Genomic DNA, 7,761 nt, shown 5'->3' with positions numbered 1-7,761 from the left:
AAAATATTTACCAATTTTTAAACAATAAACTTATTACATGTTTATATAAACAAAATATTTTTATGAAAAATAACTGTTTTCAAAAAAAAAAGGTGAGAAAAGTGGCATTGTTCTATGTTTTGTTTTGTTCTTTGTCTTTCAAATGTCTTTAATGTTTGGCTTAATAAAACAGAGCTGGATTCTTATAGCTGCTTCTGCTTTCAGTCCGTTGCAATATCATGGACCATGAAGTCTCTGGAAAACTCCACTATACACTCATGAGAGAATGAGAGTGAGAAAGACAAATGATGTCTTAGTATATAAAATAGTTTTGACTGAGTGCCCTCTGAAAGGATCTTGAGGACTTACCACAGGTGCTCGGACTGTACTTTGAGAATCAGTGCACTAGAGTAATGCCCGACTTTGGTGATGATCACTACCAGCTCCTTTGCTTCCTAAATTAATTTGGGGTGGGGATGGTGTGATGTCAGACAAATCACTTAATGTGATTCCAAGCTGGTTCTTACTTCTGAGAAAATTTGTGCAGATGGGTGCGGGGGCTGGGGTGGGGTGGGGCTGAGGCTGGATCTTAGTGGGGATGGAGAATTGGCTCTGAAAAGACTCTGGCTCTAAGGGCCTGGGCACGAGACACAGCTTGTGGGGTGGACCAAGCTGACCCAGCTAAGAGAGAAAACTTCAGCCCTGCCTGTATCTTGGGGCTTTAAGAGCTGTCTAAGAAGATAAAAACCCCTTGAGGCAGTGAGAAAAGAATGGATGAATGTGGGGGTGCTCCTGCTCCTTGAGTGGGCTCTTCCTGCCCCTGCCCAACCCCCAACCCTAGCTGGCCAGGGTATTGACCAACCCCATCCCGCACCCCATCTAGCCTATGTCTTGGCTCACTCTGACCCTCATGGTCATCTTCTGCAATGGCTCAGTGAAAGCAAATCTAACATCGGTTGTGAGGAAGGACAGCTGGTCTCTCAAATCTCAGCCATGTGGCCCCCAGTGAGGCCCTGCCTCACAGCCTAGGCTCCCAGAACCCATCCATTAGAGGGGCTTATTCAGTTACTGAGCTATTGGGGGACCAAAGAGCAGGGGTTGAAAACAACCAGTGGTCCATCCCACATCCACACAAGTGGTCCCATTACAACCAAGTCCAATGGGATGCGAGCATCTTGTTACCAGACCCACACCCTTAGCACACTCATTCACCCAGCACCTGTAGGTGTTAGTTTATGGCTTCAATTTTACCATATATAAATTCCTTCATTGCTTCTGTATTTTCCATGGCACCTCGAACAATAGCAAGGTCCCAATAAATGTTGACAGGTTTATTAGGGGATAGGTTTTCACTGATTTAACAATCAGATGCCCCTTTATAAGGGGCTGGGGCCAGGAAGGCAGGTTGGAGGCTCTGTTTAAACCTTTATTGAGTGCTGCTCTCACTCCTTAGGTTTTCGTCAGTGATTTATAGTTCACAAAGCATATTCACATGTTATCTCTTTTAACCCTTGTAGCAACATGACTGGTATGATTGGGCTGTGAAAGTGGGCATCAAAGTAACTGCAATGTATTCTGCCTGAGGAATGTGAAGGGTGTCTCTCTGGTGCCAAATGTGGGTGGGGGGTGCCCTCCAGAGCTGCCCAGGGGAAGGGTGCCCCGGACACGACTACCAGGTGTACCCCAGCAGAGGAGAGCCAGGCACCAGCCTGGAGACCATTCAGCTAGCACTCCTGGCCCAGCTTCCATGCTCCCCGAGTAGCCTTCCCCCTGAACTTTGCCTTCCCCTTGGGTAAAGTTGCCAATGGGCAGTGAACAAACCCAAGCATCTGGCTGGCTTGACAGCAGTTACGTTTCTTGTTATAAATCAAAGAATTGGTATGTTGCTCTCCCCCCTTGATTGCCCAAGTCTCCTTGGCCCTTTGACAAATGAGGATTCTGAGCAGCTAAGTGAGGGCCAGGCCCTCATTGTGAAGTCTCAAGGTAAGCTCGGCCCCATGTGCCTTTCCCATTCACAAAGATTTGGGCCCTGGGCTGCGAGGCAGAGTAAGCCAGGGGTCCTTTAGCAGAGAGGCGAGCCCTGCTAGTAGCTGACGTGCTGGGAACGTGAAGCTGCTCCTAACCAGGGGCCCTGCTGAGGGACACAGCAACAGTGATGGCAGCCAGTGATAATGAAGACTGAGACCCCGCAGGTCAGGAGGGTGATTCAGAACCCAGCTGGGGGCCCCTTTCCCCAGCGTCCAGGTGGGGCGTGTGGCCGGTCCTGGGGCAGTGCAGTAGCCAAGTGCCCCCGCAGTCCAGAGCCCAGGTCAGTGAGGCCTGGGACTCACATTCCCAGCCCGGGGAGAAAGTGATGAGGAGGAGGGAGAAGGTGCTGCTGGCTGGGCCCTGGGCTCCAAAGGCCTAGCTGAAGACTTCCACCCCAAAATCGGGGTGTAGGACTCTTTGGCTGGGAAAATCCTGGTGTTCCGGGTCTGTTTATCAGGGAAGCTGAGTCAGAATTGAAGTTATCTCCTAAAAAGCTCTGCTATTTCTAGAATTCCATCCGGTCAAAGCCAGTCCCAGATGCTTTCCTCTTCTCTGGGAAATTCCTTTGGGGGAGGGAAAGGGAGACAGATTAGCTCTTCCCCAGAGACTGACACCTGCAATCAGAGTTTCTGCCCATTTATGGACTCGAAGCCCCTTCCCCCCAACCCTAGGATGGATGACTCATTCCCCCAGTTTGACCGAAATGCCCCCGCAGAAGGGAAAGGGTGAAATAATGAAAGTGGGATTGGCTTTGAGAGGGGGTTTGGAGGCTGGAGGGAGAAGAGGGACACAGAAGAAAAGGACAGGGAATTCCTTTGTGAAGAGACAGTGAGGGAGGAATTTAGAGTGAAAAGGAGGCAGAATGAGAACAGGTTTGTATCCCAGAGAGAAGCTGCATGCTCGGCGGCGTGGAATTCCTTCCAGGCAGCAGCTCCTTAGAAATGGGTTAAGGGCCCTCACCATAAGTTCTCAATCTTCAGTGGGATGGATCAGAGTCATCAGCAGTGCTTGCTGAAATGCAGATTCCCAGGCCCCCAGCAGGCCGTGTGCAAGTTCTGAAATCTACGAAGTTCTCAAACCCATGATAAGAGAATTCCAAGGACTAGGAACCACTGAGGACACTGAATTCAGAACTGCCTTGTTCTCCCAGCCAGGACTCTTCTATCAAGCAACTTCATGCCCTCTGCAGGAGCAAACGTCAGACTCGGAGCCCTGGCCCAAAGATGACAATTGTAACGTTCTTATACAATCTGTGAAAGCCTCTGATTCCTGCCAGTGGCAGAGATGGGCAGTGATGGAGTTTCAGAGCTGGATGGTCTTGAAAAGCCTTTTAGTACAATCCTCTCATTTTACAGAAAGGGAAACTAAGTCTCCTGAAGTTTTAACAATATGAAGGGCCACTTCTTCCTAACTTTTCCCTCCTATCCCTAAAAGAGAGTCCTTTCATCTTTTTTTTAATTAAATTCAGTTTTATTGAAATATATTCACATACCATGCAATCATCCGTGGTGTACAATCAACTGTTCACAGCACCATCATATAGTTATGCATTCGTCACCCCAATCCATCTTCAAACATTTTTCTTATATCAGAAAGAATCAGAATAAGAATTAAAAATAAAAGTAAAAAAGAACACCCAAATCATCCTCCCCGTCCCACCCTATCCTTTATTGAGTTTCTGTCCCCATTCTGAAGGCTGATTCTTTTTTTTAAAAATTCAGTTTTATTGAGATATATTCACATACCATGCAGCCACACAAAGTGTACCATCAATTGTTCACAGTACCATTATATAGTTGTGCGTTCATCACCAAAATTAATTTTTGAACATTTTCATTACCACACACACAAAAATAATAAGAATAAAAATTAAAGTGAAAAAAACAATTAAACTAAAAAAGAACACTGGGTGCCTTTTTTGTTTTTTTTGCCCCCGTTTTTCTACTCATCCATCCATCCATCCATTGGACAAAGGCGAGTGTGATCCACATGGCTTTTCCAGTCACATTGTCACCCCTCATAAGCTACATTGTTATACAATCATCTTCAAGATTCAAGGGTTCTGGGTTGTAGTTTGATAGTTTCAGGTATTTACTGCTAGCTATTCCAATTCATTAGAACCTAAAAAGGGATATCTATATTGTGTGTAAGAGTGCCCACCAGAGTGACCTCTCGGCTCCTTTTGGAATCTCTCAGCTACTGAAACTTATTTCATTTCCTTTCACATCCCCCTTTTGGTCAAGAAGATGTTCTCCATCCCACGATGCCAGGTCTAAATTCCTCCCCAGGAGTCATATTCCACATTGCCAGGGAGATTTACTCCCCTGGGTGTCAGATCCCAAGTAGGGGGGAGGGCAGTGATTTCACCTGCCAAATTGGCTTACCTAGAAAGAGAGGGCCACATCTGAGCAACAAAGAGGCACTCAAGAGGAGACACTTAGGCACAATTATAAGCAGGCAGAGCCCTTTCATCTTTATTGGGAGGAGACAGCCGACCCCAACAAAGCAAAACATGCCTCCCCAGTTCAGCACCATCCCCCTCCCCACCCTATTATCATATCAGTTAAACTGTCACAAGCAATTGATCAGCTTTGGAAATAACTACTTTCCTATTCAATAAAATCCTAGGAACTTGGCAGCTGGAAGGGACTTACAAGGTCATCTGGTCTGATTTTTCACCTAAAGCAGAAACTCCTAGCAACAGCTCCCAAATTTGTGTCTCCAAACCAAATCTCTTCCCCAAAATGGCAGGGCAGATTCCTTATATCAGCTGCCTCTCACCCTCTCCACGTGAAGTCTAAGTGCTCCTGAGCTTCCCTGCACACATCCAGAAATTCGGACATTGATCCCCCTATTTAAAATTTCATTTGCTATCCCTTCTATCACTCACTTTCCTAATACCTATGGCCTCTTAATATACTATATAATCTATTTATTACATTTACTGTTTGCCTGTCTTCCTCCACTACAATGGAAGCCCCAGGAGGGTAGAGATTCTTGTCCATTTTGTTCATGAATGTATCCCAAGAGCTAAACAGTATATACTTTTGGCTCTTAGAAAATAATTAGTGGATGAATGAATGAGTGAACACACTAAGATGGTTGCCTTAGCAAGCTGTCTCCTGCCTCTCAGGGACCCCCATCCACTGGGGTTAGTTCTGCTCTCTGGGCCATAAGCCTACAAGTCTATCTTTTCCACAAGACCACCCTCATCATCTATCCTCTCACCCACCAACTGGTCATCTTTTCTCTTGTTTAAAAATGGCCAGCCTCTTCAGCTAATCCTTGGTCTTGGATCCAAGATGGCTGGCTGTCAGTGACTCCTCGGATCCTGCCTCCCAGAGCTGAATGTAAAGCTCCAGGCAGGGGAGCCCTGCTTTGCTGCTTCCCACATACCCTTTCCCCCTTCACTCATCCCACCAGGAGGAGGTGCCAACGCAGTCTCCCAGAAGCAGCGGGAGAAGTGGAGGGGTCATCTTGATGGTGGGGTGAGCCAATATGCCATTGGGCTTTCCTTCTCTCCATGAAGAGGGCCCCTGGTAAGGGACTTTCCACTCAGGGGCAGCCTGGACTTTCCCCAGGAAAAGGCTGAGCACGGGGACAGGATTCCAGCCAAGACATTTCATTTGAAAGGAGATTTCAGAAGGCCCCTTCCTGTTTGCCAAAGTGGCCCACATTGGTTGTCTGGGTTCTTCACATTCCAGAAGCAGTGATGTGGCACTAAATACCCCTAAGAGCTCCAGCCTTCTACCCTGGCTGCATCATCTCTCTGAACCTGCTTTCTGGAATATTTTTGGTATGAAGCATCCTGCAAAGTGAGGGAAAGCTCTGGGCAGTGTGAGACCCAGAGCCCCGTGTCTAGCTCTCTTTGGAGATATTAGATATTCTCTTCCCACCCAGATTCTCATCCCAGCAGGAAGGACAAGCTGGTGGCTAAGCCCACATTTTCCTTCCCCCCAGCCCCCAGGCTTCGGAGAGGTTAAACAAATGGACCGCATGGAGGGCAAAGATCTCAGGACCTCACACTTTTGTGTTGCCTTTCCTTTCCTGAAATTCCATCTTCCCATCCCCTGCTGAAACTACTCTGATGGGAAAGGGCTACAGGGGCTGGGGCCTCTCCCGCCCTCCCCAGTCCTGGTTTCCTATTAGGTACGGGTTCTCCCTCCACTGTGCCCTCCCCTCTCTCTACATTCCCCCTCCCCCAACTTCTCCCTACTCCCACTTACCCGTTACTTCCCTTCTCCCTCTTGGGGCTTGTAGAGCTAAGGGAAGAGCGTTTCAGGCAAAAGAAATTGCTGTATTCCTGGTGCCTGAAAAAGAGCCTGGCATGTGGAGATGCTCAATAAATATTTGCAGTTCCATTCATTTATCCTTTCATCCAACTTTTCCAAACCCAGTCTGGTTTTCCAACTTAGGCAAGTTAGTTAATGTTTTTGAGTCTTGATTTCTTCTGTAAAATGAATGATAAAGTAGTACAAAACTAACAAGGCTATTGTGAGCCTTAAATGATGTATGTAAAGTGCCCAAGATACATAAGCACTTAATACATGGTAGTCTTTTACAATTATTCAAATTTTTGTTAGCCTTTATTATTATTCTCTCACATTGCAATTCCTCTTTCCCTCATCCAGACTCCCCTTGAACATTATCTGAAGTGGCAATTAACAATTTTACTTATTCATATGCATGCGATCTTGCCTTCCAATCTGCTTCCAATCCAACTGAGGCTGAGATCTTGTTTGTTGCACCATGGATATAGCAATTCCCTGTCTCCCACAGAGATTAGCACAGAGTCAGGACTTAAATGAGGAAATAAGCATAGTGAATCTCCAGAGCTCAAGTCTATGCTTCTTGAGGGGAAAGACCCACCCTCCCCTGCATTTTCCCCTACATTATACCTAGAGTGCAGCCTGGACATCCAGCACGCAGCGTACCTCAGAGCCATCAGACCTAAATGCTCCAGTTGGAGCCTGAGCAATTCCTTGTTTACCGACTTGCCTGACGTCCCCATCCCTCCCCCACTCTCGGTGGCCTTGCCTGCTCCCCAGGTGCGGGAAGGCAAGGTCCAGATGCTCCACCCGGGCAGGCCCTGGCGGCTGGGAGAGCAGATGGGCCCTGGTGCGGGGAGCTGGAACTGGCCGGGAGTGGAGATGTTGGGGGCCTGCGAACACAAGAAGCCGGTAGGGGGTGGGGGAGGGAGCCGCTTGAAGCCGGAGCCAGCCAGCAGCCCGCCTGCACTTTGTCCTTGTCCTGGCTTTCATCCTCAGCCCTCGGAGCCTGGGAGTTTCTCAATGGAGCAGGCGTGTGGGGAATGCTCTGCGGGGGTGCTGAGGGAGATGGCCTTTGGGGAGGGGACATTCCAGGCATTCTCTGCTTCCAGTAGGAGTCTGGCAGTGGTGGGGGAGAGGGGGAGGAGAAAACTGGCCAGCACTGGAGGAAAGGGGATTTCTTTGAAAGGAGAGAATAAACGCTGTGCGGGGGGTGTCTTCAAGCAGCAGGGGCAGAGCTAGATGAGGGAGGGGAGAGCGGGGTGGGGGCAGGGCTTTATAACCAAAGGAAGGAAGAACAAATTGGGACCCCTGGCCTAGGCCTTTCCCACCTGTCTGCTTAATTGCGTCAGGTCAGAACTGCAGAGGGAGGTGGAAGGAGGAGCCTTTGGAAGCTAAGAGCTCCGGTTTTTTTTTTGGTTGTTTTTCATAATCAGTTTCTCTATCCCCTCCCCGCCCAACTTGCCTCAGGGGAGTTGTGTGGTAA

This window comes from Choloepus didactylus, chromosome 2 (assembly GCF_015220235.1).
Source record: "Choloepus didactylus isolate mChoDid1 chromosome 2, mChoDid1.pri, whole genome shotgun sequence".
Lineage (NCBI taxonomy): Eukaryota > Metazoa > Chordata > Mammalia > Pilosa > Megalonychidae > Choloepus > Choloepus didactylus.
This window is presented reverse-complemented; position numbering follows the sequence as displayed.